This window comes from Hyperoodon ampullatus, assembly GCF_949752795.1.
Source record: "Hyperoodon ampullatus genome assembly, chromosome: 16".
Taxonomy (NCBI): Eukaryota; Metazoa; Chordata; class Mammalia; order Artiodactyla; family Ziphiidae; genus Hyperoodon; species Hyperoodon ampullatus.
The window spans coordinates 2,816,538-2,842,192 of record NC_136929.1 but is presented as its reverse complement, the minus strand read 5'-3'; positions in this window follow the sequence as shown (position 1 = coordinate 2,842,192).

The following is a 25,655-nucleotide window of genomic DNA, read 5'->3' as shown; positions in this document are numbered from 1 at the left end:
CTCACGGGACAGTGGCCATTTGTCAAGAAGCTTGTGGACCCAACAGATCAGTGGGCCACCAGCTGCCCCTGCTCACGGGGAAACACCTGGAGGGCAGCTTCAGTGTCTTTGCGCAGCAAGCACAGTAAGCAGCCCTGAAGGCGCCACTCTCAGAGCTGCTGCTGGGATGGATGGCCGCCCCCCGTGGTGTCCCGGGCCCTGGTTCCATCGGGGGTCACATGCCAGGACACAGTGGAGCGGCTTCTTCACAGTGTCGGCCCAGGGCCCTGCTCTCTGTGCCCACATTCCCTCCTAGGCCGGCCTTTGCCTGCCCTGCCCCAAGCTCATAACTTACCTCCGTCTTCTCTCGGTCACGCTTGGCGGTTAGGAGCAAAACAATTCCATTAACAGATCCGCTGGCGGTAAAGCCTGGCACCCGCCTCAGGGTCTGGATGAATCTACTGTGGTCCCAGCAGCTCAAGGAGCTGCACAGCGGGGAGGGCCCCCCCGGCCCTCAGGTCGGTCTCAGGACTGAGGGGCGAGCAGGGACGAACACAGCGGGGGTGTGAACACAGCGGGGGTGCGGTCCCCTCCGCAGCTGTCCGCGCCGCACGACGGCTTTGGGAGCCTCATGGTCCCTCTGAGGACACCGGTGGGCCGCCGCTTCCTCCGATGCAGGCTCCCCGCACCCCGGCCTCTCTCCCCCACTCCTGAGCCCCGACTCACCCCCTCCCTGTGACTTGCTCTCAGCCTGTCCCGGGACCTTAGGGCCGTCCTCACTCCCTTCCCTTCTTCAATGAATTCGATGCGTGTGATGCAGAGACGCTGCGTCCCCAGGCCAGTCCAGCTCGCGGCCGGACCTGACTCACCCTGTAACCTCTCCCGGTGTGGGCCCACCACCAAAGACATCCAGCTACATTTAATTTATAACCATCAGGCTCTTTGCAGAAGTCACGGCGCGGGACGCATCCAGAGGTGTTAGGAATAGTAGCCGGAACTGGAACCCTATTCCTGCTCAGTCTTCCAAACACCAGAGGCTGGCTCACTGGAGAGGCTGGGGAACAGACTGAAATGCAGGCTCCCGGGCCCTGCCTACGGAGAAGCTCAGGGGGGGCCCGGGAGTGAGAATCTGAGCCAGCTCCCCTCCCCCGTGACCTGGTCTCGCCTCTAGGGCCCAGCTTGGGTCCCGGCCGGGAGCCCCGGGAGCTGTGCCGTGCCCCCTTTCCTGAGCTTGGTCTTCAGGGCAAAGGGAAGCTCCGTTATCCCGCAGGATGCTGGTTCTGCAGCCTCAGAGCCTTGGCTCCCTGGTCTTTATTCCAGCAAGTTCATTGGTTGGGGAGACGCTTTTCCCATTCCTTGGGGGCACCCCTGGGGGACACTCTGGGCTCTCCCTGTCCCGCCCGCTCCAGGGAGGAGCAATGACCTGAGTAAAAGTCTGGGGAGGAATGTTCAGAACCACAGCGCCCTCCTCGGCTGGGGCGTCCACCTGCTTGCGGGACAGTATCTCTGTCCAGTGGTCCTGGGTCAGACCCACAGGCGGCAGGTGGAGGCTTGGGTCCCTGAGCCCCGACAGAGGCGGGAAATCTGCCCGACCCGGGGGAAGCAAGCTCCCTCTCCAACCACATGTTCATCCCCAGTGAGGGAGGCGTCTCTGCCTGCATCCTCCTGTCTTCCCACCTCATCTGAGCTGGGGGTGGGGGGACCTGCCAGGCTGCATTTACCATTAAAGAAGAGTTCATTTTCTTTCCTGGCAGAGAATTGATCTTCATGTTGCATCGTCTTAGTGTCAGTCTGATAATTCATTTTAATACGGGCTTCTTTGATGAAGAGCATGGAAAAAAAATGAGGGAAAACATAAATGTACACTCCCATGAGCGTTCTGACCCGTACTGTACTTTAAAACATTAGCTTGGGATGCTAACATAGTTTTCAACTTCTACTGAAAACGTGCTCTGGCAACTTAGTAGGTAAACAGTCAGGCATCATCTGACCTCCTGAACCCAGCTGTTTGGCAGATGTTCCATGAGCTATTGGAACTTACATCTGGATGCAAAATTTCAAGAAAATGCTGAACTTCCCTGCTGCTGAATGCATTTTCACACGCTGCGTGTAGATTTCTGCCATGCTGCTTTCTCCTTAGCAAGGGTCAAATGTTCCGTCTTGGGTCTCAGGGTGCTATTTTACTTATCTGTATGCATTTGGACCACATGCAGCTGCACTTTGGGAAAGCACATGGTTTTGTTCACTACTAGCTCTGGGGCCTTGGGCCAGTCCTCCTCCAGACCTTAGTTTTATCCCCTGTCGGATGGGGTCGTAGTCACTGCCCTGCTCTCAGAAGGTTTAGGTGAGCATCAAGTGTGCTGGGTGGTCGAAAGCTCCTACTTCTGTGCGCCCCGGGTTCCTGCAGTGGCTAAACCCCACCTGCATCCCAAGCACAAGGCCCTTCTTGCACGTGCACCCAGAGACCAGCCAGGATAAAGGAACTTGTCTCTGCCTGTCTAGGTGTGACCTCCCCAATCTTGGGAAGAGTATAGGAAGTGTTTGGGACTACTGTTTCATCCACATCTCCATCTGCTTTTGCCCCACAAGTAGCTGGCCTCAAAGAATGCGACCATGATGGGATTGTGCCTATACACCACAGACCTCTAGGAACACATGCAATTAGGCTTTAAAAAATGTGTACTTGCTTTTTTTCTTTGTCGGAGTCTTTGTTGATGTTGGTGGTAGTCTTTGTGTTTCAAGAAATGATGAATTATTTGGCTCCAACATCTCTTGGACCAGAATTTCATCTTGGAAAAAGCATACAAGGACAGTTAAACCAGCAATGCAAGACCTTACATCCTTCTGCTCTATGCAGACCTAAGGCAGGCGGTGAATGCTGGACTGGACACAGGGACTCAAGGAGCTCCGTGGAGATGGACCTGGTTTCTAAAGAACCTTGTTTTGGGGGGAAGACCACCGCCTCCCTAAATAACTTCTGAAAACCTGAGATCATCCAGGTACCCTGGACAAGAAACATGGCCCCGGAGATACGATGCTGGAAACCCGGCCCGGGCGTCGTCGTAATACTCCTTCCTGCCCCGGCTGCCGTTCTGTCTGCTCTCTGAGACTTCTCCCTCTAGCTGTCCCCCGGCAGGCAGGCACAAGCACCTTTCCTGATTTCTACCTAATGCGGCAGGGTTTCCTTCCTGTACATCCTCTGACCTCTGCCAGGGAGCTTCTAACACAGGCGTCCTGGACTGTGTGTCGGGCAGCCCCGGACCACACTCTGGTTCTGCTCTCACTGGCTGTGCTCTTACACGTTTCTCTTGAAACTTGGGTTTTCACGTCTGTAAAATGGGGTCTGTGCTTATCTCATCGGGATTTTTACGAGGTTCAAATGAGGCAGGGCATGTAGGGAGCACTTGACACAGACTGGGATGGGGCTGAGGCTAAATGAATACACGGCAGCGCTGAGCCCCAGCTGTGAGCCCGGTGGTCATGTGACCGGCCATCCACGCGCTGGGTTTGTATTGACTGGAGCCCTGATTTTCCTGGTTCAGCATGAAAGTCCCAAGTCCCGGGAGCCCCTCGGTCCCAGGGAAGTTGAAGCTGTCGGCTGGTGCCCCGGTTCCAGCTCACGTAGAGACACACGGAAAGGGGAGAAGCCCGCAAGCACCACGGGCAGCAGAGACTTCGCCCCACACACGGGGCCAGGCTCTCCCAGTTCTGTGGCTCCCTCCCCCCAGAGCCTGAGCCTGGCCAGGGCCTGGCTGTGTGCACCCAGGGGCGCTCTGAGACCCCTGCAGCCGGGGTGGGGGTACAGGACGTGCGGAGCGTCTGGACCTGCAGCGCTGCTTCTTTCTGATGACCTGGCGGCGGCCCTGACGTCTAGAGCTGTGGACGCCCCCCGGGGCCCCGGGGCACAAGCTGGAGGGCCGGCCAGGGTGACCTCAGGGGCGCGGCCTCCTGGTGGGGCTGCTGGGGACACAGGACAGGACCCCGCGGGGCAGGGCTGCCCCCCCGCCGGCTCGGCTCGCGCGGCCTCTGCAGCGGCTCCGCAGCACCTCCCCCACCTCGAGCCGGCCTCGGCCCCTTTGCTGGCGGCTACTGTGCAGAAGGACCACCGCTAAGTCCCGAAAACGTCGTGGCGTCAGGCTAGACTGGGGGTCACGGGGAAGAGTGGACACTCATGGGAACCACAAGCATTTACTGAGCACCTACTGAGTACCAGACGCGGTCCGGGTGCTGAAGGGTCAGGGCCCAGCCCTGGTCCCTGGTCTCTGTCGTGAGGCATCCAGCCGTGTGTGAGGGCAGGACGAGGCGTGCACAGCCCTCCGGCTGTCACAGGGCCCCTACCCGGGGCTGGCGTGGCAGCCAGGCAGGGGATACGGCTCGGCCGACCAGCGCAGAGAAGCGAGGCCTCCTGGGGTCAGTGTGACGCGCAGGACGCTGGGGTGGCCTCCGGGGACCCCCCGCGCCATGACCCGCAGACATCCTGACAGGTCCCCGGAGCGGGTGGTGACAGCCCAGCTGCAGCAGGACACACTCCCTGCTGGCGGGCAGGGACAACCTCGGGTGAGAGGGACCGAAGTCACCCTCGGGGCTGGGGGCTGGGGACGCCCCAAAGGTGGGCAAACCAAAACCAAAAGCTGCCGGAAACTTCCACACCTCTGTATGTTGTGCGTATAATCGTGGCTGGAAAAACCCTCAGGTAAACATGAGCCGACCAGGTGTGCAAGGTGAGAAAGCTCTGTGTTTTTAAACCTTGTCCTTTTTCTACTTAAAATTTTCCTTTTTGAGAAATGAGATATTGAACGTGCAAATGGACAATGACCCACATAACATAGAAAACACTCTGACCCACTGTGTGAGCGCCCTGCAGGGCAGCGAGCTGGCCACCCAGACATCACAGGAAGCTGACGCCGGAGGCCAAACACCCGCCCGCAGGGATCGATGCCCCCCTGACGGCCGGGCCTGATCAGTGACTGGTGGCTTCCCGTGCTCCTCCCTGCTTCCAACTCAGGACGCGAGAGAGTCAGACGTGCTCCCCTAACCCATCACACGGACCCGCTTCTGGTCAGCCCCTCCCCCAGGACACCCCTGAGCTGTCCCCCCAGCACCTCCCCCAGGACACCCCTGAACCCCTTTTCCCACCATGAGCTCTCCCCTCCCCACCTGCCTGAGACTCTGCCACACGCCAGTGACGGTGGCTGACGCTGCACAGCAAGCTCTGAATCAGCACCTCTGCTGTTCTCATGTGGGTCACCTTGGCTTATTTCCAGACACAAGGATTTTTCACTTCTAAGGCTCTCCACTTTCTAGCTGGGAGGTGAGGGCAGGGCAGGGGCTGCAGTTCCCCTGCAGGGTTACCTTGTTGAGCCCAGAAAATCATCAGAAATCCCGGTGACTCCATTGTTTCTGACCTTTTCCCAAAGGTTGTCTGGGGCTCTGGGTGGTGGGCCGCCCGGACGGAGCGGGTGCTGGTGTCGGGACTATAATTCTTCTCCGCTACAGTAACTGTCACAGGCAAGTGTGAGACCTCGTCCCAGCCACTCCCTGACCTGGTGGCGCCGGATTCTCCCCGAGCGCTCAGCTGACCACCGGCCGGCCCCAGAGCGGCGCGTCCTAACCAGCAGCATCCTGAAGGGGGTCTCACTCCCCGCAGCTCAGGCCTGCGCGGGCCGTGGGAACGTGACCCTAGCCTCAGACCAAGTCACCTCCCTCCACCTTGTGCGGCTGCCCCAGCTTATCTGGGACACACCCACCCCCTCCAGGCGTGGACAAGATGTGTGATAACAGGAGGCTGCTTACCAGATACTCCGGGTATTTCCTCCTGACTTTTTGAAGTGGTTCGCACTTCAGCGGTTGGACCTGGAGGGGAGATAAAAACCCCAATAGTTTAACAACGTTCCCTGAATTTGCACCGACTTGTCCGTCGGCAGACTGGCTTTTGCGGGGCCGACCACCTGCTCGAGGGGGAGGGGCCCTGCACGGGGCTCCTGGGACTCGGGGCCCGTCGGCAGGGAGGGGTGAGGACGGGCGGCGCGCCGGGCGCTGGAGCTGACACCCGCGCTCCCGGGCAGCGCTCACTGGCGCCGCCCCTCGGGGGGGAAGGAGCGCCGGGCGGGTGAAGAGGGACCCGCACGTCTTCCGTAAAACGCCCACGCTGCTCCCGTATGGCCGGCGGGCTGAGGATGTGACGTGCAGGAAGGGACACCGTCACGGCCACCTGCCCTGTGCCTCTCTGGGTGGTGGTGGCAGAGACACTGGCCCTGCCGGCTCCTCTTCCGTAAGCGAGCGATTCCGGGTGGCCCGAGTCCCCTGGGGGAGCTGACCGCCGGAAGCCAGTCCTCCGTGGGGCCCCTGGGCTCCTGGCCGCCGGCCTCCCCGGCCTGGCCGACCTGAAGCAGCCTCGCGGGCCGGGCAGTGGGCGGGGACTCTGAGTGTCGGCCCCCCCTGGCAGCACCACCCAGGGCCCCTCCCCCTCCTCTTAGAGCTGGGTGTCCGGCTCCACGTCCTCCATTCAAGGTCAGGGTCAGCCTCTTCCTCCAGCCTCTGGGGAGAGCAGAGAGCAGAGAGCCGCCCCCAGGGGCCGGCCGGGCAGGGCCACCTTCCCCTCGGGACACACAGAGCGCTCAGGTGGCGCCTGCAGACGCTCAAGTTCCAGCACGAAAGCAGTGACGACGCTGATTTTCAAACAGTTTTAATGATGGACAATCTGCATACCAATCGGCTCATCTGCGCGCCCGCGGCTTAGAACAATACAGGAAACCGGCATAAAGCGGGCCGTGCTGTGATGACAATGGCTTCCCAGTGTGCTGACCTCCGTAAACGCAGCGAACAAAAGTACAGTCCTCTTTGGAGGCGACACTAACGAGTCATTACGAACGAGTACAGCTGCTCGTGCAAGCACTTTGTTAAAAATATTCTTCTCATTTTGTGTCTGTCCCCAATTATAATGCAGCCATTGTGCCAGCCAGCCAGTGAGCGCATGCAGAAGAATATTTACGTTCTGTGGTCTCGGCCGGTTTGCGGAGTGCACTGTCAAGTGTAGCCGCCTCGCCGTGTTTTGCCTGTTGACGCCTCCCTCCTTCTCTCCCTGACATTCTCAGTTTTCCACCCGCCCTGTGCCCGCGTTAGGATAACCGAGCTGGCAAGCCCTTGACGGTCACCTGCGGACGTCTCTGTCTGCACGAGGACACGGCCCGACTTGGGGCTGCGTCAGGAGCGCTTGGGTCAAGCCTGTGTGGGAGCAGCTCCCGGGGCACCGGGGGCCCGACAGTCGTGAAAGGAACGGGCAGCCAGGGCAACCCAGCTGTGTGGGGTGACCGCACGTCCCCACCTGTCACAGACCCTTCGACACCCCAGCACCCAGAGGATGCCGTCCTTGGTAGGCGCCTCAAAACTCAAAGCTTCTTGCAGGAAAGCAGCTGGAAACAGTAGCTTCTTCGTGACGAGGTCAGGCAGGGTGACCTCCAGAGCCAGGCTGGGCTGGGCCGACCCCCCGGTAACTCTGGGCCCGGCCTGGGCCACGTCCTGCTCTCAGGGGAGCCGCATGGGCCCTGTGCTGACTCTCCAGGGCCTGCTCGTCCGGCCTGGGAGCTGGGCCGGGAGCCTGTCGGGGCCCCTTTCCTCGAGCTCGCCCTTGGTGACCTCTGGGGGGACAGGAAGGGGAGGGGGAGCAGGGGGCCTGGGCTTGCAGCCTCCTGCCAGGAAGAGGGGGTCGGGGGGCCCCTCCCCTGTCTGCACCTTCGGCCTCCTCGGCCAGCGAGCCACATCCCAGCAAGGGGGGCGCGTCCACTGTCCCCTTCCTCAACTCAGAGGTCAGGACACAACAGCCGGAGCCAAGTGGGGCCTGCTTGGGTGGGATTCGAACCAGCCGCCTGTAAAGGACATTCTGAGACCTGGGGGGAGGCTGGAGTGTGGGCCGGTACTAGCCCTGCACGGGATTTTTGTTAATTTTGTTAGTGTTTCAACGACACTGTAGGTGTGTACGAGAAAAATGCCTTTATCTTAGCAAGAAGGCGTTTGCGACATCTTGGACGATGCTGAAATGCTCCAGTACCAACTAAAGTGTGTGTGTGTGTGTGTGTGTGTGTGTGTGTGTGTAAAACAAGATGGCAAAACGTATACTATTGAAACCGGGTGATGGAGTTTCCATGATTCCCCCACTTTTGGGTAAGCTAGAAATTTTCCATAATTAAAAGTTAAAATATATAATGTATACTACTCTCCCATGGAGTATTGGATCTGAAAAAACTTCAAATATAGAACAAGGCTTCAACCTGCTCCATTCACCCGGGAATAAGTGGTAAATCTGGGGAGGCATGAAGGAGAGGGAGCTCTAGGAGAAGGCCACGGCCCGCCTGACCCAGCCCGGGGAGGCGCCCGTTTTCTCCCGGCCACAGCAATGCCCCGTGACCGTACCTGTAAACATCCTTATCGGCCAGAGCTCAGCTCCCTGACTGCAGTAAAGCAGCAGGACGAAGACGGCCACTCCGGTATTAGCTGCCATGTCCCTCCAGCTGCGGAAGGAGGACTCTCTCCTGGGGTCCCCTCAGATTCTCCCGCCTTGGTCTCCAGGACACTGGAATGTCCAGGGTGTGTGACATCACGGCAGGAAGCAGCCTGGTCCTGCCCTGTGTGTATGGGGTGACAGAGAGTTGTGCTCAGGGTCTGTAACTGGGAAGGAGATAGAAGGCCGGCTGGGGCCTTGATCTAGTGGGTATCGCCTCTACTCACGCCTGTTTCCTGTTCTGGTTCCTTCTTCAGTCCTGGAGATCCTTTGGCTATTTCCACAGCTCACCTAGAAGCTTGTTAGAAATGCAGAGCCTGGGACCCAGCTCAGATCTCCTGAATCAGAACCTGCATCTTCACCAGAGCCCTGGAAGATACATGTGCACAGTGAAATTCTGACTACAGGGCATCTTTTTTAGTGGCTACTATGGCTCTTGTGGGCGAGGAAAAAGGTTTCTTCCACCCCCTTAAGTCTGAAAGTTAAACTGACAAAGAGATTAATGAGACAAGCATACACATTTATTAAATATATTTTACATGAAATGGAAACCTTCGTAAGGAAATGAAAACCTTCGTAAGGAAATGAAGATCCGAAGAAACAGCTGGACCTGAGTGTTTTCATGCTGTGATTGATGAAGGATGGAGAGTGGTGGAGGAATGTGGAAGGTCAAGGGCTAGGAGGTGGGTGTCATGAACAGGGAAACTCAGCAACGCCTGTCCGTTGGGATTCTTCTTGGGATCCATTTGTCTTCCTAGATGAGGATGCTCCTTTCTTCTAGGTATGGGGGGGGGCCCTGTTTCAGGGAGGGGGGGTAGAGAGAAGCTCTGAAGACCTCCCCGCTTCTGCCTTTTCCTCAAATTCCTCAGCTTAAGACATGCAAAACGCCATGGTGCCATGTTTTAGAGTAGCATGTCCTGAACCCCATCATTCTCCCATCTGAAACTTTCCCAAGAAGACTCATAGTCCAGAACAGATTGTCCCCTACACAATGACCCAGTCTCTCAGCCCTGCGCATGTCTGTGGAAACAAAACAAACCGAGAAAGGCTAACGGTTAGAACAAGCTTTAAATTCGGGTCCAGAGGACAGTCACTGGAGAAGATTTCTAGATGTCGGGCTCCAAGCAGCTTCAGATGGAGGGAAGGCAGGCAGCCCTGACAGGTTTTCCTGGTTTGCGGTGTGAATGTCTCTGATGATGTCATCAGATACTCTGGCGAACTTGAACTGAGTGGCCCACACAGAAACAGGCATGGAGGTTGTCCACACATGAGCTGCTGTGGTGAATTCTCTGAAGTTTTTATTAAATTGTCCAGCTTCAGCCGGCAGAGCTTTAGGAAAAGGGCCGTTTTTATTTTAGTGATTCAAGTTTGAGGGATGGGAAAAAATTGGAAACATTAGTTTGGAAAGTTGTAGCCAGATATTGGAGGAAATGAGAGGAATTTGGGATTCAGTCCAGTTTTTATTTTTTCCAGCTCTGTTGAGATATAACTGACATAAAGCGTTGTATAAGTTTAAGGTGTACAGCATAGTGATTGTATATATGTGTTTAGTCCAGTTTATAGGTAGGTAACAAAACCTTAAAGACAGTAAAGGAATACCCACAGGGGTGTGCTATAGTTTTCCATTGAAACATAATTTTTCTTTCTATAATCACCCCCGTTTCTATCAAAGAAAATCAAAGTAAGACTAATTTGTTTGCAAGATAAGACTAGTCTCATTAAAATTGGCCTGATTACTTGCAGAAATGCAGCAAGAATAGGGATTTTGAGTTTACTTCACTGGAACTTTTCACAAGGGATCTCCGATTGGACTGTTAAAAGCCTCTTGAGGCTAGTAAGCCAAGCCCAGGGTCGCCATCCGATTTTGCCTGCAATACCTATAATTTGGGTGAATCCTTTCTTCTAGATGTCCTCCAAACCTTCTAAGTTTCCTGGGCCTGTGAGGAAGTGACTCACCTGGTAAAGTTGCTGGAAACCCAGTAAGAAACTCACAAGGCTTGTTTTCCAAGGATCTGTATTGGCTCCATAAAATAAGCCTTAGTTCCTTAGAGCCGTCTGGCTATATCTGATTGCATGTATATTTTGCATCAGTCTCAGTTTACTGAAAGTGATGCTCTTGGCTAGAAGTGCCTGGGGCACTCACCTGAGCCCATATTACCTGTGGCAAGGCCCCACAGATGGTTCCCCGACTGGAACCAATGTTGTAGCTGGACCGGCCCTGTGGTTCTTATTATGATTGCAAGATGCACTTCAGCAAAATCCATCAAGGAAAAGACGAAGTTTATTACTCGCAGGTCCTGGTGGGTACATGGCCACACGTGGTTCCCCTAGGATCACGCAGTGAGGTTGTGGGTAGAAAGGGAGAGAGATTGAGCACATGTGAACCTGGGGCTCTGCCTTTATTAGGGTCCAGGGGTGGAGTGCTTGGGGTTTCATGAGTTCACTCTTTTTTGGTGAATTGAAACATAAGAGTGGGAATCAGGGCACGGGACGAGAGAAGCAGGTCACTCAAATGGTCAGCTATCCAGGTTACCCAGGACTTTTTAGTAGGGAAACTTGATGGGCGGGATGGCCTGGCCCCTTATCTAGTTGTTTAGCTAGTGACTGTGTCATATGGCTGGTAATATGTTTATTTGAGATGAATGTCTTTGAAGTGGATGCCTTGGCAATCAAAATCTCAGTGTCATGCACTTACATTACAACCAAAAAAGCTTAATATCTGTCACTTACACTACAGTGTACATTCTCAAATACCACATCCAGTCAACGCTTTGTAATATAACCAGTAATTCCTATTGTGTCTTGTTACAAGGAGAACAGATTCTTTCTTTCTTAATTAAAAAAAAATTTTTGGCCACGCCATGCAGCATGTGGGATCTTAGTTTCCCCAACCAGGGATGGAACCCGTACCCCCTGCATTGGAAGCTCAGAGTCTTAACCACTGGACCGCCAGGGAAGTCCCAGGAGAACACATTCTTACTGACCTTATGCAAATAACCAGATTGCCATGAAAATAAGAGCACCCATGAAGAGTTTCAAATTCTGGAGAGATCAGGTAGAAAGAAAAGATAAATGATTCAACTCTCTTTACAAAGGTATACTTCATCAAATTGCTGTAAGTTATAGATAGCTTAAGAGAAAAGAGGAAAAGCTTTCCTTAAATCTGGAAAAACAAAACATTAAAGAACCTGCAGTTTCAAACAAAAAAAGCCATAACAATCATAACCACTGTTCATCAATTCATTTAGTCCCATGTAATTGATTCTTGTTCTGCTTGATCTTGGGTTAGCAGTTTTATGAATCTATCAGATTCTCCATTAATTCTGAAAATTTTTACCCAGTCCAATGGTATGATCTTAAAGTTATTTAAGCAAAGGTCACTAGGAGCCTGTACTCCCAGAGAACCTGTCCTTTCCACAAGTCTAAAGGATGGTGCTTTTTTGTTCAAGATGAAGAACTTTGGCCTGTAGTTGATTGCAAGAGCATTTGGGAAAATATCAGAGTAAAAAATAGCTGTCTGTGAATGACAAATGGCTTAAAATGACCATAGTTAAAGATCTGATGAGAGTTTGCAATTGACAAGGCAATTTGGTTGTTCCTGTGGCATACAACATGTTAAGATAACTGGAATGATTGATAACATTATATTAGGACATACCATGGAAAGCAAGGATATTGACAAATTTCTAGGAACTTCACACAATTTCTGAAAAAAACTTTTATCCATATAAATATAACCGAAAGAAGATTAAGCATCATTTTTTTTTTCCTTTTTTGCGGTACGCGGGCCTCTCACTGTTGTGGCCTCTCTCGTTGCGGAGCACAGGCTCCGGACGCGCAGGCTCAGCGGCCATGGCTCACGGGCCCAGCCGCTCTGCGGCATGTGGGATCTTCCCGGACTGGGGCACGAACCCGTGTCCCCTGCATCGGCAGGCGGACTCTCAACCACTGCGCCACCAGGGAATCCCCAAATAATTCCATTTTAATAGACCTTGTCATTAATGTCTGCTCATAAAAGTAGCTTCATTACATTAGTGGCCTGAAGCGGGAATGCAGAGTTGTCCCGCAGTCTCCAAGTGGTCCAGAGGGTCAATGCAAAGTTGCTTTGCACAAAGCGAGCTGCAAAAATAATTCTGGACTTTTAGTTTTGATTTCCTTTCTATTGATTTGCACTCGGTACATCTAATTCCAAATCTTATTGATGGCCGAGTCATTCAGCTGAAGTTTTGCAGTGAAGGAGCCATTAAGAAAGTGGAGAGGGAAGGTCATACAATTTCCACCTGGATGAGGAATCGAGGGATAATTTTATTCTGAGATCAAATTCATGCCGAACGCTTAGCAGAGCATTGGTCAATGCCATCGTTTAAGTATAAAGAAACTGAAGTATTAAGCAGGAGAAGAAAGATGCTGAAAGGGTCCAGAATTTGCCACCCCCAAATATGCCACTTTGGCATAACAATTATTTCAATTAGAGGCAATTGAGAATCCTCATACACAGGAAAATTTCTCTGCCCTCCCGTTCTCTGCCTAAAAGCAGGGCATAAGTCTCCCTTTGTGAAGGTGGCATAACTCCCCTCCCCATCGTGAACCAGGACAGAGGGAAGCAGCCCTGTCACCAGAGACAGAGAGCCACCGTGAGACGAGTCTGCACAAACAGGTCTTGCTAAAGTAACCCCTGTCTTCCATTAGTTCCCCATATACCTCCTGGTCACTTTTTCACAATTTATCACTCTTTGTTCAAAAGATATAGAAGCTCCCAACTCTAACCACTTCTGTGATTTTTTTTAACTTCCTTTTTGCAAAGCCCTCGTGCATGTTAACTTAAAAATATTAGTAGAATTTGTATGTCTTTTCTCTGGTTAACCTGTCTTTTGTCAGTTTTATCTGCCGGCCCCAAGCCCTGAACCTGAGAGAGTTCCTAGAGACGCAAACCATCAAACTGACTCATGGGAAATAGAAAATCTAAATAGACCTATAACAAGTAAAGAGAATAAATGAGTGCTCTGAAAACCTTTCCAGTAAAGAAAAGCCTGGGCCAGATGGCTTCACTGGCGGATGTGACCGGAGTGGGGCCGGGGCCGTGTCTGCCCCTGTCTGCCCGGCGGGGCTCCTGGACCTGCTTCTCTGGCCTGCCGTCCACTCCTCCCCAGTGACTTCCCTGCGTGCAGCTCCTGTTGGTCTTTGTCGGCGGCTCTGCAGAGCTCACTTCCTGTGTAACGTGGCTTCATCCTGTGCTCCTTCCGGGAAGCTCTTTCAAACGCCATGTTTACCTGGTTCCCGGGAGGCTTTTCTCTTCCCCCCCCCTGCTGCAGAGCGACGCTCAGTGTCCCACCTTGGCTGCCTCTGGGTTTGACTGACTTGCAACCCAAGGATGAGTTTTCAGTCCTTTTATCTGAAAGAAAAACTTCCAGGTGGCCTCTGAGCTTTGCTATTTCTGTGGCGTCATTAAAACTGCCTCTGGGTCCATCAGTTGGGATTTTACTTTTAATTGTTAAAAAGATATGATCCTTTAGTCCAGTGGTGCCGGGACTGGCGTGCAGCTTTTACTTTATCTTGTATTGGGATGAAATGCAAAGGCAGGCAAGAAGAGACCCCTGTAAGAATTCACAGATGTCCTGAACGACTAGTGTAGAAAGTGCTTGCAATGTTTGGGAAGAAGTTTCCAGATATTTTAGGAAGGAAAAGCAATATTATATAAGAAAGCTATATTTTCTATCAGTTGTTATTAAATACCCAGAGAAGCCATATCCTAATGCTTCTTTGTGGCTAACAGGGCTTCTAGCCCCATAAACTGACGGAGGTAAACAAGTCTGCGTATTGTGGGTGAGAACAGGTGGTCTCAGTGTTAAGTGGATGGGAGGGTGGAGAGGTTTTTGGATAAACTTGCGTGAGCTATAAAGGATCTGAGCTTCACACAGGGGCAAAGAGAAGGGCAAAGTTAGGATAAGCATGCCTGCTTTCCAATTAGAAAATTCTCACTTGCTTCAAATGTTTACTGAAATGCTCTAATGATGCTCTCAAATCTGCGTCCTTGGATCGGAAGGTCAGTGCACTAACTAGAGAGAATGCAGGGGCTGCTTTTTGGACTATCTCTGTGGATGCCTTCAGCACTCTCCTTATTTTGTTCCTCTTACACTTTTGCTAGGAATTATTGGATTTAAAGGTTGACCATGTACCTATCTTACACTTTGGCACTTTCACGCCCACCCCTGAAAGCTGTCGTCTGCCAGTCTGCCTGGTCAGCTCCCTCTGGCCTTCCCCTGGTCCAGAGCCTCCAGCTTCTCTCCGCTTGGCCAGAGGTGGGTCTCTTGGTGGCGGCCTGCCTGTTGACCCGTTGAAGTTGGGGTCCTTTGTGATCTGAATGAATGGATCTGGTCTTAGAAAATAAGTCGCTTGCTGAGGAAATTACCCTCTTCATTTCTGTTCTTAGCAGGAAGGCCTTGGTGTTTGTCCAGCACTTCATGAGAAATCATGGTTCAATTATGCTTTATATTTTCCCTCACTTCTTTCTGTGTTTGACATAGTGGTGAAAATTAAAGAACCTTAAGTGGAAAGTGCATCAGTAAAATAAAAGCATAGGGCTTCCCTGGTGACGCAGTGGTTGAGAGTCCCCCTGCCGATGCAGGGGACACGGGTTCGTGCCCCGGTCCAGGAAGATCCCACATGGCGTGGAGCGGCTGGGCCCGTGAGCCATGGCCGCTGAGGCTACGCGTCCGGAGCCTGTGCTCCGCAACGGGAGAGGCCACAACAGTGAGAGGCCCACATACCGCAAAAAAAAAAAAAAAAAAAAAATTAAAATAGGATGTTTTCCCACCAGTTGCTTTGCTGTTTTGCTAATTCTTATAGAACTTAAGAGCAAAAAGGAAAAATCTGTTGGTTAGTTCTTTTCCATGAAATTACTGTTGTGAATTTGCATTTGTGGTAATGGGCATCTCTTCCCCATGGGGCTGCCCTTGACTGGGTGAACTCTGGTTCCAGGAACAACCGCTAGGGTGGGTGTTGGTGGAAATAACCCCGGAGGGGGTTAAAGGCGGGGCGGTTGTGTGGGCAGTTCCTTCCTGGACCTGAGATGGGCGTGTGTCCCCTGCGTCTCTCCAGGGCATCGTGCAGCAGTTCCTGGTGTTGCTGACGACCAGCCCCGATGAGAGCCTGCGCTTCCTGAGCTTCAGGCTGGATTTCAACGAGCATTACCGTGCCCGGGAGCCGCGGCTCCGCGTGTCCCTGGGCGCCAGGGGCCGGCGCAGCTCCCACACGTGAGGCCCCGGCTGCAGGGCGGCAGGTAACGCTGGAGGCGTCGTCATGGAAACGCTGGCATAGCATCCTCGGGGACCGCCTGCTGCCCTCGATCCCGGCAACCTCGACAGCCCGGCGTCGGGCGGCAGGGTCGTGCTTTCCTAGGTTGGAGTTGAATATATTTGTAATTTCACTACGTTAAAGAGGCTGGCTTGCACTATTCAAATTTATTTTTCAAAGTCTTCATATTTAAAAGATACCACATTTTGTTGAGGCTTTTAAGCTCTCCGTGATATAGTTCATATTTGTCACTTTTTGAAAAAACCCCCAGTTTCTTTTAGAGAAAATTAGGGTGATGGATATTCATCAGTTAGGATGGTAACATCGTTGCTGTTTTCTTGGCATCCTCTTCAGAAGGCTTTTTTGGTAATATAAAATTAAACTGAAATACATAGAAAAATAGAGAGCATTTTATCATCTTGGTAGTCAATTTTATCAACTGTTACCTGTGTGAGAACCTTGTAGCTTAATGCACCAACTTTACATAATTTATTCTTTTTTCTCTTCTTTCAAGGTCTACACTTTCACAATTAACTGTTTTAGATAACTTCAAAACTGGTGTAGAAAAAGAGCAGGAGTGATACAGAACAAAACATCCTTAAGCCTAAATTTCTTGAACCATCAGCTGAATCAACATGTAAATACGGATGACTAAGAAAGGTAATGAAGTATTTTATTTTCAAGATTCTGATAAGCATTGGAAAGAAATTGTCTTGAACAATGAAGAGTTCATTTTTCCTTGCCTGTTTTTTCATTGTAAATATTTATATACTACTGCCCAGATGCTGGGGGGACATTTTTTGTAAAAATGTCATATCGAGTCACATCTGCCTTTATCATGTTGCGTAAGTGAAAACTTAGAAAATTAAAAGCAATTATCTTTCAGATGTGTTGGTTCTTTCTTGATTGTCTATGAAGAGACATAGTTCACTTGCCAGGTTCGGGGGCTGGGGGTTGGCAGAGTTTGTGCTTCAGTATATGAATTATTGAATCAGTGAAACCAAGAAATCAGACCGTGTGCAACTTCCAGTGCCGATCCAGAGGGAACGCCCCCCTTGCTGCTTGCGTGATGCATCCTTTCAGTTTTTACCCACATGCGATTTCTTTGGGTGCAGAGTCCCTTTAGAAGAAAAGGGGCATCAGGGGTGCTGGCTGTGCAGAGATGGACCCAGGGCGAAGGTCAGAACTTCTTAGGATATACGTTTAATTTCAGTTTAAAAATTCATACAGTCAGAAATTTGAAGCAGGTTTCTCTACTGCAGAGCTTCCCAGAAATGATGATGTATTGTGTATCTCCCGGAGAATCTGCCCGAAGCTTTTTGACCTTGGACACTGCTTTTAATTTATCTGAAGCATTTCTCCAGAGATGACTCCTCAGTAGAAGCCACTCTAGAAAACGCCACTCTAGATTTGGGGACAGAAATGCCCTCTGACTTAGGAGCCGTCAGGTAATCAGGCTGAGTCGTGGGTTGTGGAGTCGCTCCGACAGGAGCCCGGGCCGGGCCGGGTCCAGGGGCTCACTCAGGAGGGGCTGCGGGCCTGGAAGACGGAGGCGCTGACTGCAGAGGGTCAGGCAGCCTGTCAGCCCCGAGCAGGGTCTCACCAACCAGAGTCGGCAGCGGCTTTGGGGAGCGGGGGGCTCCGTGCTGGGGTGGGGAGGGGAGAGCCCACTGCAGGCTGAGCCATCTCTGGAGGCAGGTGCCCCGCGCAGCCCTGGGAGGACAGGGCCGTCGTTTCACCCAGAAGATGAAGATAATACAACACATGACTCCATATTTGCCAGTGAATGGATGGATGGCTTAGCCAGGATGACAGTTCATGTGTAGGAAGATAGTCTCTGTTTCCCTTGCCTTGACGAATGGGGTTGTTAACTGTCCGGACGTAGGGCTGACACTGGGACCAGGACCATTCTGGAAATCACTGTCTGTCTCTGCCCTGAAGTGAGCTTCCAGGGGAGGCTGGAGAGATGGGGCCCAGGTGTGGAGGCCCAGGGGCTTCAGGGCAGTCCCCTCACTGCTCCTCTCTCTTTTCTTGTAAAGGTGCTTGATCTGCACTGAAGGCACCTTCTTCCTTTTCCATAGCGATGGGCAGCTAACCCGAGCCCTGGCCTCCTCCTGACCAACTGGGGCCTTTATTAGGGTTCTCAGCAAGGACCCACCTGGAACAGAGCGTCAGACCATCTTAGAAGGAAAGCCAGGGAGTGGTCCCTGCCCCAGGGGAGAAATGACACAGCTCTGTGAGAGAGCGGAGAGGCGGGGACACGCCCCGAGCACCTGGGACCAGGGTCCAGCCACCCATCAGCCTGCCCTGCCCATGGAATCACAGGGGAGCCCAGTGTTCCCCCAGGAACCCCTTTCTGCTTCTGCTGGTTGGGGATGGCTGGACATCACGAGCAGGATGTCTGGCAGATACGGCTCTGGCGTCACTGAGATTTTGGGAAGGAGCAGCGCCTCACGTAAGCGAACGGGCTCATTGTGGACCCCCGGGAAGACCCATCGGTGTCGCAGCGGGAGCCTGCGCTCAGGCTCTCCCGGGCATTTCACCACTAAAGCTGAGGCAGAGGAGAGCTGGGTGGCAGTCTGGGGTTAAAGGATTGGACGGGGCCATGAGCTGCCCCCTGCTTTGGAGAGGTCACTGCGGCCGGGAGCAGGGTCAGGACGAGGCCGTCACTCCTGCGCTCCCTGGGGACCCCGAGGGGAGTTACGCCAGTGACCCTCTGGGGGAGTCAGTTTCCATCACAGATCTGCACGTGGTGCTGGCCTCTTTTCCCTTCCTATAGAAAACAGATACAATATAAAAATATAGGGAAAGTTCAAAGGTAAACATTTCCAGGTAAAAGTCCCATAATATGGAATGGATTCCAAAGTCCATCTCTGGCCTGGATTTTTTTTTTTTTTTTTTTTTTTTTTTTGCAGTACGCGGGCCTCTCACTGTTGTGGCCTCTCCCGTTGTGGAGCACAGGCTCCGGATGCGCAGGCTCAGCGGCCATGGCTCATGGGCCCAGCCGCTCTGCCGCATGTGGGATCTTCCCAGACCGGGGCATCGGCAGGCGGACTCTCAACCACTGCGCCACCAGGGAAGCCCTGGCCTGGATTTTTGACTCTCTTGTACCTTTCCAAATATGATCCTCTGCACATGTACACACACACACACACACAGAGGCTTCCCCACTGTGGGTGACTTCAGAGTTTCATAGGAAGGGAGCACACCTATTCATGTCAGAAGAATTCAGGTGACATTCATTTTCTTTCTGTTGTGTTGGTGTCTGAGGTCTGGTCTCTACCCCGTCAATCTGTTGGTTTCCAATCTTCTTCCCTTCAAGGCGTGTCATTGTCCACCCTTGGACCACAGATGCTGCTTACAAGAGAAAAACGCAAACACCGGTTCTGCTGCATTAAATATGAGACCGGGGGATAATAATCCCAGACGTTCCCCGCGTAGTTGCTTCCTGATAGCTGGACTTGACCGTGGATCTGGACACATCCTCAGCTGCCCCATCTCTACACTGAACTTCCAGTGTTTCAGACTCTGAAGAACTTGCCAGATATTAAAACTTATTGCTAGATATAAATTTTCTTTGGCTTTCCTCGAAAGTCAAACAGAATTAGACGATAACTTTCATTTTCAGAAGCAACTTTAATCGGCCCCCATCCATCCCTTTGGGTTCTTTTGTTGCTACTTTCAATTTCTCCTCATCTTTCTTGGTGTCATATTTCTTTGGGGGCATAATTCTTCACAATGAATGTATTAAATCCAAGTTTTATTTGTACAGATTTTGACTAATTCAGGGACCAGTAGGTTGTATTTACAAGGATAATTCCTGTCTCGTATTCCAATGCCGTAACTACCGAGTTAGACTGGATTCCTTACACAGAAAGCGTTCCTTCTAATTCATGACAATTTGCTTAACTAATGTTTGAATAATCTGTTTATATTAGAGCCCCATTGAGAATAATCAGTTTATTTTGCACGTGTGACATTGTGACTCTGGAATTCATTAAACAAGCATTGATTCACTCAGCGGCACATGTTGGTGGAAGGCCTACCACGCCCCACACGTTGGTTTAGGCACTTAGTGCAAATGCACACAGTTCCATTTAGAAGTCAGTAGGCTAGACACCAGCTCACTGTGGTTTCCTGCCTTGCTCTTCCTTTCAGTTACTTTGTGCATTTCTCGAGCAGTTATAATCATTCAAATTAGGTGGCAGTGGATTTTCTTTAGCTCCGGGGGGCCAGGGCCTGTATCTGTCCTGTCTGTAATGATTTCCACGGACCACATGACCCTCATAGACACGCCCGCCTCCCTCCTGCCCATCCTCTCCTTAATCCCCAGCAGTCATTCATCGTTCTCCACTTCTGTACTTTTGTTGTTTCAGGAACACTTGATACATGGAATCATGCAGTGTATAACCTTTGGGGGCTGGGTTTCTTCACTAAGCATCACTCTCTGAACATCTCACCCAGCTAGTTGCATGCACTGGTAGTTCGTTCCTGTTGATGGCTGATGACCCTTCCGTGATGCGGATCAGCGTGGTATTTAACGTTTGGAGGATACCTGGGTTGATTGCAGTTTAGGGCTATTCTGAATAAAGTTGTTATAAGCATTGGTGTACAGGTTTTCTTGTAGACACACATTTTCATTTCTCTGTGGCAACTGCCCAGGAGTGAAATTTATGGGTCACATGGTAGTTGCATGTTTAGGTTTTAAAGAAACTGCCAAGCCATTTTCCAGAGTGGCTCTATCTAGCATCTATGTACCTATGTATCTATCTATCTTTATTAAAATATAATTCATATGCTGTAAAGTTCACTCTTGTAAAGTTTATTATTCAGTGTTCTTAGTATATTCATAAAGTTGTGCAGCCATCACCACTATCTAATTTCAGAAGATTTTCATCGCCCCAAAAAGAAGCTTCACACTCACTAGCAGTCACTCTCCACTCCCCACTGCCCCCAGCTCCTAGCTACCACTAACCTGCTCTCCGTCTCCATGACAAGGTCTCTATTCTGTCCATTTCATGTAAATGAAATCATGCAGCAGGTGACCGTCTGGGCCTGACTTCCTTCACTTAGCATCATGTTGTCAAGGTTCATCTGTGATGCAGCAGGTGTCAGTACGTCACTCCTTTTTATGGCTGAACAACATTCCTTTGTATGGATGGACCATACAAAGGATGGATGTCTATCCATCCATAAGTTGATGACATTTGGGTTATTTGCATTTTTTGGTCTGTTATGAATAATGCTGCTGTGAACATTAGTGTACACATTTTGTGTATGTGTGTGTGTATGTGTTTTCAGTTCTCCTGGGTCTGTACCTAGGAGTGGAATTGCTGATCATATAGCTAAGTTTAACATTTTGAGGAACTGCCAAACTGTTCTCCAAAGCAGCTGCACTATCTTACATTCCCACTAGCAGTGCACAAGGGTTCCAATTTCTCCACATCCTCACCAATGCCTGTTATTATTTATCTTTTTGGTGATAGCCATCCCAGTGGGTGTAAAGCGGTACAGTATCTCACTGTGGCTTCGATCTGCATTTCCAAAATGACTAAAGATGTTGAACATCTTTTCAGGTGCTTACTGGCCATTTGTGTATCTTCTTTGGAGAAATGTCTATTCAAATACTTTGCCCATTTTTAGAGGAGTTATTTGCCTCTTTACTTTTGAGTTGTATGAGTTCTTTAGTTTTTTGGATACATGTCCTTTATCAGGTATATGATTTGCAAATATTTTCTCTGGCTGTACCTTTTAAAATTCCCAGCAGCAATGTATGTCTGAGTGGTCCAGTTTTTCTGCTTCCTCACCAGCATTTAGTAATGTCACTATTTTTTATCTTAGCTATTCTAACAGGTGTGTTGTAATATCTCATGTGGTTTTAATTTGCATCTTCTACAGTGACTGATGATGTTTGAACATCTTTCCACGTGTTTATTTGCCATCTTTTGCTCATTTTTAAACTGGATTTGCTCTTTTACTGTTGAGTTTTGAGGGTCCTTTATATGTTCTACTTAATCCTTTGCTAGATATGTGCTTTGCAAATATTTTCTTCTTTCACTCTGTAGCTTATCTCTATCCTTTGAACAGGGTTTTTCGTAAAACAAAAATGTTTAATTTTGGTGAAGTCCAATTTGTCAATTTTTCATTTTGTAGATTGTGCATTTGATGTCAGGTCTAAGAACTCTTTGCCTATCTTTTGATCCCAAATATTTTCTATGTGCTCTTTTCCCTGAAAGTTTTATAGTTTTCTGTTTTATACTTTGAGTGAATTTTCATACAAGGTTTGGGACTTAGGCTTAGTTTTTGTTGTTGGTTTTGTTTTTTTGCCTCTGGATGTTTGGTTGCCTACCGATGTTTCGGGGGGCTATTAACGTGGGAGTATTCCTCGACTCTCCGTTGTGCTTGCTCTGCTACATATGTCCGTCCCCTGCCAGAGGGGGCTGTCCTGATCACTATCCCTACCTAAGAAGTCTAGAAGTTGAATAGGCTGAGTTGTTTAGTCACTTATTTAGTTCCTTGTCCTTTCCACATACCTTTTAGAATAATCTTGTCTGTATCTACAGAAAAGCTTGCTGGGACTGTGATTTACGTTTAAAGTTACTCCAAGTGTGCTTTATCACAAAAGACACCTCTTCCCAAAGGAGGGAGGCCCTGCGCAGTGTCCGAGACTCACCCACTGGTTCTGGCCCTGCGATGCCACACTTAACACTGTCGTGATTCCAATCGCTTAAAAAATTTGCGTCCTAGTTAACTGTCTGCCTGTGTGACTAAAATGAAAACTCAAGGCAACGCCCAGCAGAATGCCTGTGTTACTTTTGGTTTAAGGAAGGTGGGAAGGAGTGAATAAATGAATGAACTCTGGGTAATTAGCTAGGATGACAAGCCAGTCTTTGAAATAGATTCATGAGAAGTAATATTCTCTTTCTTTCTTGCCTGTGATGAATTGAGTTTTTATTTTTTAATAGAAAAATTCATAACTGTATTTAACTTTTAGACTATTAACTGGAATAAGAAAAAGGATAGAAATTTTAAAAAGAGCCATTAAGTAGATGATTATATAACATTTGAATTAAAATTGCCTCTTAAAAACTCTACTCCTAGGCTTTAAAAAGCCCTGTTACCATAGTTTCTTTTTTCAACCTGTACTTTGAAGGGAGAAGAATGAATAAATATTAAAAGATATGTTTTTTACACACCAGTTTGTTAAAATTAAACTTAGAATCCCTACTTCTATATGCTTTCTATGTCACCTGCTCCACACCTATTAGTAATTCCAAATACCTAGTAACATTTGGGAGAAAAACAATATTGCACTTTAACCCTGGCCTAATCCCTGTGACTGCCAGTTGTCTGTAGGGGGCAGATGGTGCCAGCCCCCTGGCTCGTGTTCTGCTGCGGGTCTTTGCTCGGGCCTCTGAGGGTGAGCTCTCTTGAGGCTGGAGTCACAGCAAGAGCGTTTGGGAGGAAGGAGGAGCTGAACTCCGTCCCTCGCCCCGCACCCGCTCACCTGCGAGCACAGGTGCACAGGTAGCTGTGGAGCCCGCAGGCCTCGGGCCCTGCTTCTCGCCTTGTTCTCTCCTTTGGCTTCCCGGCCGTGTGAGCGGAGGGCCCTGGGCGTCGGCCTCTGGTCCAGCAGATACAACTGTCCCTTCTGATGGGGGCCCCGATTTCTGGCTGAGCCCTGGTGGTGGGTGAGTGGCACAGGCTGGGAGCTCAGGCCACAAAGGTGTGATGGGGGGACGCGCCCCAGGGTGGCCGAAGCGCCGGCGCTGCAGCTTCTCCCCTTCTCCCGCCTCTTCTCCCCACCGACTGGGATGACTTAACTCCCTTTCGCCTCAGTTTTCCTGCCTGTAAAGTGATGACGAGTGCTGTCTTGTAGAGCCGTTGGGAGATTTAAGCGGGGTGACAGGTGTCAGTGCCTGGCACAGGGTGTCCTTCCGGGGTAACTCCTACACCCCGCCTCGCTTTCCTCAGCTCTCCCCGGGCCTTTTAGGACAGGAAGCTGGGGTGGACCTCACAGCTGCTCCTTCACCAATACCCTGGAAGAAGCTCTAGGGGACTGTCACACAGATGGTCATGCCCACGCCCTTGGAGGGCACCCGAGAGCTCAGGGAGCTCATTTGAGGTGGGAGAGATGCTGGGTTACAAGAGCAGCTTCAGTAGCCTCCAATTGGTCCTACGTTTCCAGCAGGAGCAACAGTGAGGGAAGCTGTCACTTATTGATCAAGTCCTGGCCGCTGGGGGCTGATTGTCCCAGAGTTTAGCGCCCTGGTGTCACAGGACGTAGTTGTCCGGCTCCGGCGAGTCTGCTGCACAGCAGGCTGGCTTCCTGGCTGGTCGTTTGTAGACAAGGTGTTGGTGTCCTGGGCCACTGCTGCACGTTACGGGCCAAGGTTCTGTTTTTGTGTCTGTTCTGGTCATTGTCCACCTGTCTATTCAGTTTCTCAGTGTGTGTGAATGACATAAACTTCTGAATGTGTGACTAAACTGCTTTAGGAGACTAACGCTTGCTATTTCTTAGTAGAGTCGTCCTAAAGAAAATCTCAAAATGTGACCTGAACCAAGCAGACGTGTTCCCAGAAACTGCCCTGAGAAAGCAACAGCTGCTGCTATTTAAAGGTTTCCTTTAAACCCACTGCCCGGAAAGCTGAGTCGGTTGAAGCGTGGGGCTCTCTCCCCGGCTCCTGGCTCAGAGCAGGTGGAGGGGGCAGGGCGGGCAGCTGACCAGCACGATGTCCCCGGGCGCTCCCTGCTCATTGCCTAGTTTTTAGGTCCAGAATCACAGAATTGGAAGGGGCTCCAAAAGTGACTTGTCCAGCCCCTGCCCTGGAAGAACATTTGTAAACGGTTTTTTCAAAAGTTTAGCTGAGACCGAGACACGATAATCTTACCTGGCAGCAGCTGAGCCAGGATTAAAACCTCCAAAACGTCGAAGGAAAAAGCAGCCACGAAAGGAGATGGGAGGCCGGGACGTTACGGGGAGGAGCACGCAGCTGCCTGAGGCCGACAGCCTTGTGTGGACAGCGGTGCTGTGTAGGCGGTTTTGGGTAGGTGGAGGGAAGTCAGTGAGCCATTCCTTGCCGGCCGCCGGAGCCACTTTTCTGACTTGGCCACCATTGCAGCCACATTCAGAACCTCTTGGCTACACACTTTCATTCCTAGCCTCTGTTTGAGTTTTCACTCTCTTGGCATCAGGCATCTCCAATTATTCTTTTTTTTTTTTTTTTTTTTTGTGGTACGCGGGCCTCTCACTGTTGTGGCCTCTCCCGTTGCGGAGCACAGGCTCCGGATGCGCAGGCTCAGCAGCCATGGCTCACGGGCCCAGCCGCTCCGCGGCATATGGGATCCTCCCAGACCGGGGCACGAACCCGTATCCCCTGCATCGGCAGGCGGACTCTCAACCACTGCGCCACCAGGGAGGCCCTCCAATTATTCTTTAAAATAAAAGAAATCTTAAACCTACATAAAGATTGCAAGGAAGAGCACAGTAAGCATTTTTCCTGTGCCACCTGAGAGTAACTCGAGGCCACTATACTCCAGCACCCCCGAAGCGCTTCATTATGTATTTTTTACAAACAATACCTACACAACTATAAAATACCTATCAAAATCAGGAAAGTAGCATTGATGCATTATATGTTGTGCAATAATACATTCCTTAAAATTACCACTATCTAATCCTCAAGCCCCATTTAGCATTAACCCTTAAACTTCAAGTTTACAACAGTAATACAATCAAATAAATAGCTTTTCTGTATCTTAGTAATAACCAACTATAAGATGTGATAAAAATATTCTTCTTGTTAGAGCAAAAACTATAGTAGATGAGGGCTGTAACCCTAACACACTCAAAATATACAGACTATTTTGTATATACAAAAGATGT